This window comes from Anser cygnoides, chromosome 1, assembly GCF_040182565.1.
Source record: "Anser cygnoides isolate HZ-2024a breed goose chromosome 1, Taihu_goose_T2T_genome, whole genome shotgun sequence".
NCBI classification, from domain to species: Eukaryota; Metazoa; Chordata; class Aves; order Anseriformes; family Anatidae; genus Anser; species Anser cygnoides.
In genome coordinates, this window is record NC_089873.1 from 130,967,186 (window position 1) to 130,979,184 (window position 11,999).

General features: G+C 40.2%; 1 long non-coding RNA gene across 2 annotated transcripts; it reads left to right on the top strand.

The window, feature by feature from the left end:
- The first annotated feature begins 1,149 nt into the window (after positions 1-1,149).
- Positions 1,150-5,176, top strand: LOC106037798 (uncharacterized). Of its 2 annotated transcripts, none has more exons than XR_010826268.1 (3): positions 1,150-1,664; positions 2,075-2,228; positions 5,059-5,176. It is a non-coding gene; the product is annotated as an uncharacterized lncRNA (long non-coding RNA). The 2 variants fall into 2 exon arrangements; XR_001208259.3 differs by lacking the exon at positions 5,059-5,176 and adding an exon at positions 2,419-4,627.
- Positions 5,177-11,999: the final 6,823 nt, after the last annotated feature.

Sequence of the window (11,999 nt, forward strand, 5' to 3'; positions counted from 1 at the left end):
AGCTGCCACTCTCTGCCTAGGAATACATGAGCGCATGAGACAAGGTGTGACCATGCTCATCGAGTCAGAATATTACTTTTGAAAGAATGAGAGAAGAAAGTCCTCATGTCTCATTAACTGAGGGATAGCTACTAAGGCTGTGTCACCCAGTGAAAGTTGTAGAAGTCTTCTAACAAATTAAGGGGAGAGACTTTTATCTACTTTTATCCTACTGTTCCCTCCTGCAGTGTCTCTGAGTTGCTCACAGGCATAGCATACTATTCCAGCTGGTCTTCTCCACTGTCAATCAGCAACTTTCACCCAGGCACACTAGCCAAACTCACTGGAGTGACTCCTATTACCAGGCTCCTGAGCAAATGCAGCTGGCACTAACATACTTGCGGGCAGCAGGCAGATGATTAGATAGCTGTAGATGATTAAGTTTCGATCACATCACCTCCCTGTGTACCTCCTGCTGTTCCTCTGCTTGAGATTAATGCCTCAGTAACAGAGCTGCTTCACTCAGTGTATGGCTCAGTGGGAGAGTTTACACCTGGAGTGTATTGCTGCAGTGTAGATAAACATTCCCACACAGCCCATAGCCTCACACCTGAAAAACTATTTTGTCTTGTCCCTAGAGGGCTTGTGCTAGAGAAGGTGGGTTTGGGAACTCTGGTCATCTGCTTTCAACTTTAAATCATTTTCTTTGAGACCCTGGGGGCATTTAAAGATGGGGTTTTCTGTTTGTTAGCTTCCCCAGGAAGTGAATAATTACCCAATCTACAATTATAGTGCAGATTTGCTGTTACCATACTCAGCTTTGGCAGGTTTGCCTCTGCAGCTGTTCTCCATTAAGTCAGGAAACACTCTGTAACCAAGACTCCCAACATGTAACTGACCTCCTAAGGCTCATCCAATAAGAAGCAGCAGTATCACTTATCAGTAGGTGCCAGAGTATTTAGATTTCTTGTTCATAAGCTTACAAAGAAAACACAGCCAATTCGGGCAGAGAAAAGACTGCAGAAGTGGGTGTTTCTTGAACTCTTCTTTTATACGGACCCACTGATCTCCTTAAAATCCCATGACAAATTCCAGTCTTGTTCCAAGTTTTGTTCTCATCACTGGTCTCCCATGCCAGTAGGTTTCTTATTAAAATGGAGGAGGAAAAAGATGGTTGGGAAGGGAAGGAGATAATACGATGTGCAAGAGCAGATTTTAGCCTGACTGCATTTTAGCACTCTCAAACCTGCATATTTAACTTGTTCTGTTAATTGCTTATTGGCATAGTTGGCACACTGAAACAGCTTTTTCTGTGTGATCACCCTGCACTCGCCGTACTACAATCCCAATGACACATGAAATCACATGCCCATAACTTTAGATATTTGCCATCAAGGAGCTACACAGACTGAGAAAATCTCTAATTATAGCTGCTTCTTTGGCAGAAACTTTTCTCTCTCAGCTTTGCATACTGAAACAACTTAGTCGACCACCAAACAGCAGAAAGGAAGCAGCAATGTGAAGCTGAGGTGTGTAAACTGAGGCAGCCAGGGCCACACCGCTCTCAGAAACAAGGAGGGAGAGGAGGCCCTGCATCTGACAAGGCCACTTCTGCACTTTGGGCTGGGCAGTGTCCCTCACCGAGGTATCGTATTCTTCTGATGAGTTCAATGAAAATACTGCATGTAAGTGGAAATGTGTTTTCTAAACTAGAGGCTGGGGAGGGGGCCAGGGGGGAGGGAATTAATATCTCTAGTTCCTGTTCCTGAGATCATCTGGAAACATAAATATGGCAGTAAACAACATGGCAGTGAGCCTTACAGAGCACATTTGTACATTGCTATTTCACTGGAGACACGGTGGCAATTTCTCTCATCACCAGAGGGTCACCTGCCTACATCTGGGTAGCTACCAGGTGCCATCCCCCCACTGCCTTTCTCAGCATTCACTCATATCTGCCCGCATATAATCACCATAATTAGGCCATGTTAAATAAAAAGTCAATGACGGCTGTTTCAACATGTCTCTTTTTGGCTGCATAGGGTACCATTTTATTCAGAAAGAGACCCTCTAGCAGCTGTATTTTGAGTTTCAGGCTCCCCAAGGAGGAAGAAGACAGAGACAGAACCTTCAGGCCTTGGCATGGCGGCCATTTCTACAGTGACTGGGCAGGCCACTGCAACATGCTGGAGTAGAAAGCAGTACCTTATCTGCCCTCAGCAGCTTTTTTCATCAAAATCTATTCACAGGTAAAAAAAAGTTCTTGGCGATTGCCCTGTGGAGTGCTGGGGAGAGCCTGGCCTTACTGTGCAGCTTGCAGTTTTCAGGCAGAACACACAGCAAGGCCCTAACAGCTTGTGGAAGTGAAGAAATGAACAGTCTCCCCTCTCCTCCACCTCAATCCTTTTTTTCCTTTTTTTTTTTTTTTTCATCCCGCAGCTACAGCACTGGTCAAAGACTCCACATCAGTGCCTCTTAGAAAGTAATACCAACAGAAAGCAGTTTCATGAGCCTTTCAGTGCCTTGCTGGAGCATGCATTGTCAATGGTGCTGCACTGTGCAGTGTTGCACCCCTCACCATGCAGCTGAAGGAAGAGCCATTTTAATTACATGTCAACACCGTGGGGCTGCCATGGCTCTGACGTTATCTGGCCACAGCCACCCTGATCCATCTGGATGCTGAGCATGTGTTGTGTACCCTTTCCCCAGCAACATGTTAATAAAGTGTCAAGGAAAGCTGCGGTTGATCAGTATATGGTGACCACTCAAGGTCAAGGCCAAAATCCAAAGGACCGTTTAACAAAAACATTGTCTGAGTAAAAAGCTAAGCCCTTGAGTTTTCAAAGAACATTCTGCATTTCATCTCTCCTCAGAGATGTTCTCAGGCTAGCCACGAAAGATGGAAAGAGCCAGCTAGTCCTCTTGTGTAGAAGACCACACATCTGACATGAGTACTCACAATGTTGAACTTTTCAAACACCAAAAAGTTTCCCAGTAGTTTTCTGAAGTGAACAATGTTCTGTTTCTTTGCAGCATGATCAAATAGCATATCCATATAGCATAGCAGAAAAATAAGCATTTTTATCTACATATGCTTCTAAGAGGGATTCTGGAGTGGGTTTCTTTTTGTTTGTTTTTTTGTTTGTTTTAGATATAATCTTAGAAATATTTTCTTTCACTTTTTATGACAGGTAAATAAATCAACATGACAATATAAATTATATCAAAGCTATTCTATCCTGCCAGATATAATATTCTTGGGTGCCATGGGATCCTCAAAGCTGTCATTGACACTTTTCCCTGCAGAGTTCACACAAGGTTCAGAATTCATTAAATCTGTGTAAACTGGATGAAACTATATCTCTACTTGGAATAGAAGCATCTCTGCTCCTCATTTTAGTGGTTCAGCTGTAATCCTGGCCTTGTGGCCAGACATGCCAAGAAAGGTTCCAGTCCTTGGCATGCTTACCTCGGTTATGCACTTCACGTAATTACTTAGGCTAATGCTTTCCAGCCAAAAAACAGTGGAGGAAGCATTAGAAAAATGAGAAACGTATTCCAAATGATACAGAAAAAAATACCTACTTTGGCAAATATTTTTCTTATTTTATTATTTTTATTTTATTTTATTTTATTATTTATTTACTGTGGAGTGGGGTGGGTGGTGGAAATTCAACCAGTTCTTTTTTACCAAATGCTGAACACATAAAGATTTAGGCTGACATAGCTCTTTGCTTCTTCTACCCCATCAGCTCTTTCCCAGATCCTTTTCTTCGTGGTAGTGTGACACCACGGGTGGAGTTCATCTTATGTATGTGGTGCCAATATGCACAGCTAGGCACCCTTGACTCCCTGTACATTCATTGGAAAGCAAGGAGTCCCTATTTCTCTCTGTTGACTGTGAAAGCATCCTAATATGACAGTCTTAGAGGCAGGCATCTATGCTTGCTAATATCAAAAGCTAGGTTAGTCAATACTCATGCTGTGAAATACAAGGCAGCAGTTCACTAGTTAGCAGTCCACATAGCCATAGCAAACTGCCTGCACACAGAGAGTGGGGCAGTATGAAACAGTAAAAGGTATCAACTATGCAATTACAGGGAAGTCACATGCAATGACAGTTGAAGGTCAGCAGTGACTGCATGCTTTAAAAGTTTCTAGGCTGCTGTTCAAGATTATATGATAGAATTCATCAGTGAATGAACATGAACATGTACTGAACATGCTATCAGGAAACTGTGAGACAAAAAATGTTTTTGTGGGATAGTGGCTTGGAACCCATTTCTGAGCATGCGTTTTTGCATTTATTACACAAGTACCCAGAGCAATGCAGGGCATTGGGTCCTACTACGACAGGTGATGCTCCAGAGACTATTAATAATCCATGGAAACCCAAAGTCAAGAAACCCTGTATTCAGAGACAGCCTTAATGTAGTTGGGCTGTTTACATTCTGTTCCCTGGACAGAGGATATTATGGAAAAGTATTATCTTATTTTAAGCTCAGTTTCTTAGCGGCAAGGACAGAGCTGAATATTGCACTGCAACACTAGACAATTAAGAAATAACAGGAAAACATAGATATTTAGCTGTGTTATCCAAGCTTTCATTTTTTATTTTTTTTTAACATGGTCAAAGGTAGGTTAGACAAAGCTTCCAAAGACTACTTGTCTTGTTTTGAGGTATCTAATGCTATTACTTTAGTGTAGGTATGTAGTGATGTTCAGCTACTCCCTGTTTTCCCTCTGACCTAGGTGTTACATTGCCATTTAAGTTGTAGACAATGTATACACTACTTTTCCTGATGTAGGCTGGGATGTCCAAGGGAATTTGTGAGACCCTGTCATGTTCATCCAAAGGAGCTGCTGCTAGTGTGAATCCACCAGAAATCTGGAAGTATAAGTAATTCATGAGCTTATAAACACTTAATTTCTCCTAGCACTGTGTGAAAGCACTCTACCTTTAACCCCTTTCTCTTAAAGCAGGATGTCACACTAGCTCAGCTAAAAGCGGGATAAGCTCATTCCCTGCTCCTTCTCTGTCACTAGCTAATGTTTATTCCACTCTGCTTCGTTTCGCAGGAGGTACATCTTGCAGACATCAATAAAATATTGATCATAGTAACTGTGAGAGTGAGGAAGGTGTATTGTCCTGAGCCTTAAAGTGACGCAACTGATACACAAGGTAAATGGGCACATGGTATAAGTTCACTCTTTGAGATAAAGAGAGAACCTAAATCTCTAGACTTTTGTTTCTGTAACTTTGTACATCTATTGTTTTACTCATGTTATCTAAATGCAGGGTATCACCTAAAAACTGGAGTAGACTCATTGAGAATATAAAGGGACAGTAGTCCCTCACCCCATAAGTGCTGTGCACTGGGGTGTCTGTTGTATCTGACAAGGGACAAAGTGGTGGGCAGCTCCTCTGCTCCTCCCTTCATCGCAGTTTCTGTACCCACAAGTAGTCTGCAAAACTCCATTCACTGCTAAGCGCGAAGTGGTTGCAGAGTCAAAAGTTTGCCCTGTTTATAAGTAATGTACTGTTTACACAGCAAGCTCTGTGAGTAGGAATAAATTGAGTGGGGTGGTAGTCATGTTTTCTGTGGCTGAGAGGCTTAAAATTACAGACATATTTGTCAGAAAGACAAAGGCCCTTAGTCATGCGTCTGCTACTGAAGAGGCAACTCTACTCTGCAGTTGTCATGACAACACTGGTTATATAAGGAGACATATCAGAAGAAAAATCATTTACTCTGTGCCCTATATTTCAGAGTAGCAATACATCCTCTCTACAACAAAACTGTTTTGTTATAAATAAAACTTATGTTTCTGAAACAATAAGTAATGCACCAGAAAGCTGCCTGATAGAATGAAATAGATTATGGTGGGGAAAAAACAAAAACTAACAAACAAACAAAAAAAAAAAGCAAAAAGCTCCCAGGCAAATAAAACACCTTACTTAAAGAAGACTTCCATAATTTGGGATCACTGGGACCATGTTCCAGTGAATGTAAAGGTGATTTAAAATGTTCAAATAAACTCTCATTGCAAAGATACCATTTTTGTGAATAAACGCAAACCCTGGCTCAATAATATCACAGGATTTAATAAAGTGCAAATAAAGTGTTAGTCTCAAAATATCTAAAAAAATACACCACCTTAAAAGTTTCAGCACAACTGTATATATGGCCTGAAGATGAGAAACAGAGACCATAACTACTGCTCAGCTAAAGACTTAAAGAGAATCATCCTATGACTCTGCAACCTATGCACTTGGCTAAAAGCTAAAACTGGCAAGATGGTTTCACAGCTGTATTTATATCTAAGATCCTATTCAAAGCAAAGAGGCCTGGGAAAAAAACAGTAAGCAACCCCACTAATTTGATAAGTCTGTTTCCTTCCCAGAATGGTGCGTGAAGAAACCTTTGACTGCAGAGAGGCCAATAGTAATTCTATGTGAGGAATCACAAATCTGTTAATTCCCACATGAACTGAAAAGAGTGCAAATGAATTGAAAGAACTCCAGGTCCACCCCAAAAGATGAAACCTTAGAGCTTTGAAAGAGTCTGTTCAGATTTGCACTGTTCTTCTGAAGTTCATCTAGATAAGTTGCAGAGCAAACAGTATTTCACAATTTTTTCTGATAGAAAAAAAAAAAGGTCTTTAATAACTGAATCTGTACAACTTCTCTGCTCTTACTTGTAACTTGGAGGGAACGTATCTGGACTTCAGTGTGTTGTGAATGAAACCTTTATGCCTAGTTCCTACTATTGTTGGTAGGAGTCATTTAACCCATCAGCAGAAATAGATTTCCCCTTCAAACCTCATTTTTGGTGTAACGACTGAGTTTTTGTACCCAGAGTCTATGGCCATATGAAGAATCCCGGCATCTTACTCCAGGATATTGCTGCTTATTCTCTTGTTGTGCCAAATCTCATCTCTGACCTTTTCAGACCACACACACAGTGCTCTCTTAGCCCCTTCTCCTGTTTCTCTCAGTGGTAGCTCCCCAGTATGCCCCTTTCTCCACTTTTAAGCCTGAAAGGCTGGCAGAACAGAGGGCACAGTGAGGTTTGATTCCCTTCTGAAACACCAAAACAGAACTGCAGTCCACTGTCTTAGCTCACAGAAAGAAAACAGACGAGTAATAACATCATTTGGAGCAGAATTACCTTATTGCTTTTAACTTGAGTGAATCAATTAGCTCTTAAAATGAGAAATGCCCAGCAGATTGCAGAAGGCAAATTATTAGAGACTCAGTAGAGCAAATTGTGTGTTTGAAGAGTGAAATTCATAGACTCACATCTCTGTCACGTATACTGTGCTCAGCAAACAAAGGGAGATTTTATTTCTAAAGCTTTAATGTACACAACAATAAGATCTCTGAGACATATTTAGCAATTGATGGACTGAAGTGACTCCAGCGTTCTCTCTCTTTTGCTACCTGTAATAACTCTCCTTGTCATATCCAAGCACTTCACAGAAATGCGAGCCATTAACTGCACAACATTCTTGTGAAAGCAGGCAGGATTTTCTGCTCCCCGTTTTATAGAAATGGAAAATGAAGCATAAAGAATAAATGACTCTTACAAAGGATTCTTTGAAATTTAGGTTCTCATAATGAATGAGAAATTAGGAAAACAAATACAGTCTGGACCTGAGAGTCTCTTCCAGTGTCATACAAAAGCCTTCAGCACACCCAGGAACCAGTTTTGTGAATCTTAAGATCTGTGTGAGTTCTTAAGCAAAATCTGTCCTTGGAAATGGAGATAAAATAGCCTATGCTTCTGCTGTGAGGAGGGAGAAGGTTGTTGGAAGGAGATTTCCAGCCTGTCACCTGTGTGAGGACTCTTTCCTCTGCTTTAATAACAAGGGGCTAAAATTTTAAAAAGTCACAAAATCTTTAACTGAAAGGTAAGGCTTTCCTTACCTTACATTTTACACAGCTCTCACCACAAGGTTTTTAACTGTTCATCAGAGAGAAACCCCAGACAAGTCTGTGGAGAGGTGTCTGTATCTAGCTTCTCTTTCATTCACCTTTAGTATGACTCACTGTATTATCATAAATCATGCCCTCAGCATCAGGTTATAAAGCATGCAGGAAAAGCATGTCTTAATCTAGCAAGAAATGTGGAATTTAACAGTTTTATTCACCTATATTTCCCAGTTTGAAATAGCCCTGCCATTAGAATTAGTTAAAAATTGCAATGGAAGAATGGGATATAACCGTTCCATGCTGAAAATACAATTCACCTCTCTTGATCAAAAGTATGATAAATAATACAGTCAAGAAATAATGTAGTCATAAATGTAAACTTCAATTTCAAGTTAGGCAAACTTTAGAAATGGAAAATAAAATTTAAAATAAAGAGAAAAAAAAAGAAAAAAGAAAGAGAAGAAAAAAAAAGGAAGAGAGGAAGAAAGAAGAAGAAAGGAAGAAGGGAAGAAAGGAAGGAAGAAGGGAAGAAAGGAAGGAAGGAAGGAGGAACGGAAGAAAGAGGAAGGAAGGAAGGAAGGAAGGAAGGAAGAGAGAGAAAGAGAAAGAGAGAGAGAGAGAAAGAGAGAAAGAAAGAGAGAAAGAGAAAGAAAGAGAGAAAGAGAGAGAGAGAGAAAGAAAGAGAGAAAGAGAGAAAGAGAGAAAGAGAAAGAGAGAGAGAGAGAGAGAAAGAAAGAAAGAAAGAAAGAAAGAAAGAAAGAAAAAGACAGAAAGAAAGACAGAAAGAAAGACAGAAAGAAAGAAAAAGACAGAAAGAAAGACAGAAAGAAAGACAGAAAGAAAGACAGAAAGACAGAAAGAAAGAGAGAAAGAAAGAGAGAAAGAAGGAAAGAAGGAAAGAAGGAAGGAAAGAAGGAAAGAAGGAAAGAAGGAAAGAAGGAAGGAAGGAAGGAAGGAAGGAAGGAAGGAAGGAAGGAAGGAAGGAAGGAAGGAAGGAAGGAAGGAAGGAAGGAAGGAAGGAAGGAAGGAAGGAAGGAAGGAAGGAAGGAAAGAAAGAAAAGAAAGAAAGAAAGAAAGAAAGAAAAACCCTTATCAAAATGTCCTAAAGACATTAAAAGCACCTCAGACTCTGGAAAGAAAATATGTCCTGGATTCAGATGTGCTTTGTTCTCATTACCTTGAACCTTTCATCTTCCATTAGATTTCTGCAAAGTAAAAGAAGAGTTTGAATGAACCTTTTAAATCAAAGTGGTAACCTTTTACATCCACTTGAAATTGCTGTGAACACCTGGTAAATTACTGCAGACACTACTTTATTATTGGCACTAAGATAATCAGAGCAGTTTGCTGCATACGCAAATCAATTCAGCAATTATATTAGAAAATGAAATCCTGTTGTTTTCATAAATTTCCACACTATTTTAAAGCATCAATTTCATTGCTTTCTAGACATTTCCAGAAGACATAAAAGTAAGAAACAACTCAGCCAGGTAGTCCTTTTCCCATCATTCTAGAAGTGAATTACAACACAGTTTAGTGAGTTAAGCAATAAAACAAATGCAGAAATGCTGAAGTGCTGTGGAAGTCCTCGTAGGTCATATCTGAGCTTGTAGCCTTCGTGTACACACCACAGTTTGCAATTTACTTGCACATCATACATTGTTAAATCTATTTCAGATGACTAAGCCTTTGCAGGATGACCTTAAGTGCATATGCTGCCTCTAAGCCCCCTACCTCACAAATCCCCATGATTTTCCAAGATGTAAGGGGCTATGACAGCCATGACCCTGTTAGCATCCAGCCAACTGGAGTACCTACTGCCTCTGTTACTGCTGGTGAGTGGATGAAACCTGCCTCGGACTCTCCACACACATATGATAGAAGCACTGCATGATGAAGGGATTGTTCGTCTGGCGAATCCTGAGCTACATAATAAGATAACAGTCTGTCCTGCCCTACCTTGCACTTCCCTAACAGGTTGGTGCCATCTGTAGATTTAGTAAGTTATGTTGTGTTCCATCATCTGGGCCGTCAGTGAAAATAATAAATAGTACCAGATTCAAGACAGGCCAAGACAGACCACTGTGGAACTAGATTTGATAATGCCATTTATTTGATGTTGTACAACTGAGAGTTACTCTGTTAAGCACAGTTTTGTGCCTATGCAACAGAAGCTTCTTCCAAGCCATGGCTCCCCAAAATCCTTCTGAGAAGGCATATGACACCCACAAAACACCCTTCAGTCTCCATGGCTGCAGTAGTCTCCAGATCCCATGTCTGGCAGACGGGATTTACTTGTCTTCCTTTTCTGTAGCAATGTCTGTGTCCCACCACTGTCTCATCTCTGCATACAATTTACAAGCACTGCCGAAGTGTCAGCCTGACCTTGCATCCTTGCAAGTTTTGTTTTTTCAACTGTTTTTTTTTGTTTGCCTTTTTTTTTTTCAACTCAGAGTTTGTAACTTGGGGCTTAATATCTTTTGTTTTCTAAAAGTACATCATGTGTAAGACGACAACTGAGATATCCATCAAGGTAAGAACTGCAAGTCATTTATTTCAGACAATTCACTTTTCATCTCCTATAAACCAAAGGCATTCTCTGCATTTAAGAGTCAGTCAAAATAATGTTTTTTGGTTGGTCAGTTGGTGTTTTGTTTTGGTTTGGTTTGTGTTTTTTTTCAGCATTTTTGCTGTGTAATGTAGTAGAGAATGGACTCCACTAGTGTCTGTTGGAAGTGAATGTTCTGGAGGCACTTAACGCAGATGCATGTAGAGACCCTAAAGACAACTGTTTGGTGAACCTATATCATGGCCCCTGATAGATAACAGGGCAACAAACAGATAAAAATGAATATGGAAAGAGAATTAAACCTCAGCTTGAACAAGTAACTGTACTAATCAGAACAGATACTGAGCTAGCTGACAAAGCACTGTTTTTGTTTGCTTATTTGCTTTAGTGTTTTTGTTTAGTTGGTTGCTTTGTCTGTTTGGTAGGTTTTGTGGGTTTTGTTTTGATTTATTTTGTTTTTCCTGGAAGACTTGTCAATTTAAACTTTTTTTTTCTTTTTTTTTTTTTTTTTCTGTATGGTGGGAGTTTATGCGTGGCTTCCAATAGGAAGGTTCCACAATCTGGGTTTTCATCCCCCAGGACACACTGCACACACTGAGATCACCAGGATGGATCTCTGAGGTAACATTAAATCATTCAGATCTGTGACTAGAAGCTGTATGAACCCACTGGGGAGGGGCCACAGCAATCACCTTGCTGCACTGTGTCTGGGAGCTGAGCTAGCACTTGTGTATGGTGCTGTGCAGGTGTGTCCACTTAAACTAACTTGGATGTGGTTCTGTACTGCATGGTCAGGACTTTGCCTCATCCCAAGACAGGGAGGTTAAATGGAAGTTTGAAAGCTCAGGATTCAAAAGGTTTCAAGTTGTCTCAATTTCTCTGCCATAGCTGTTCTAATTTTTAAAGATAATTTTGTGTTCTCAGACCCAACATAGGCTGACCACGGCCTGACATTTAGGAGGTTCTCAAGAGACCCAGGACTCTCTCCAAACTCATGTCCTGCCTGCTATTATGGGTGTACATTCACATTTCTCACTAAAAATAAACATATTTGTTTTGCTCTGAGAAAACAGATGACATATTGAGAGGTAATTAGCAGTTCTACATTTCCCAGTGAAATTGCTTTCATTTTAGATATATGGAAAAAAAAAAGGCAATCAAAATCAGCTTCATGAAAATCTGTTTGTCTCTTGTCTGTCATGTGGTGCCATATTCAGATTATGCCCCCAAGCAAAGTGCCTCATGGCAGAAAACTGCTTGAAAATCCAAGTTATTAACACATATGCATGGATCTTGCATTAAACTCTCCAGATACAGGGTCCAGCAGAGCTAAGTCCCACACTTGAGTTATTAGTCTGATACTTGATACAAAATTGGTTCCATTGTTAGAGTTTTCTAAATTTCTGTATATTCATCTTGCCAGCTGTCCAAGGAAAGGTTACTCAAATAGGTCACTGCAACTAGTTTTTTCTCTCTCTCTTTTTTTTTTTTTTTCCCTGAAATCCATATTCACAC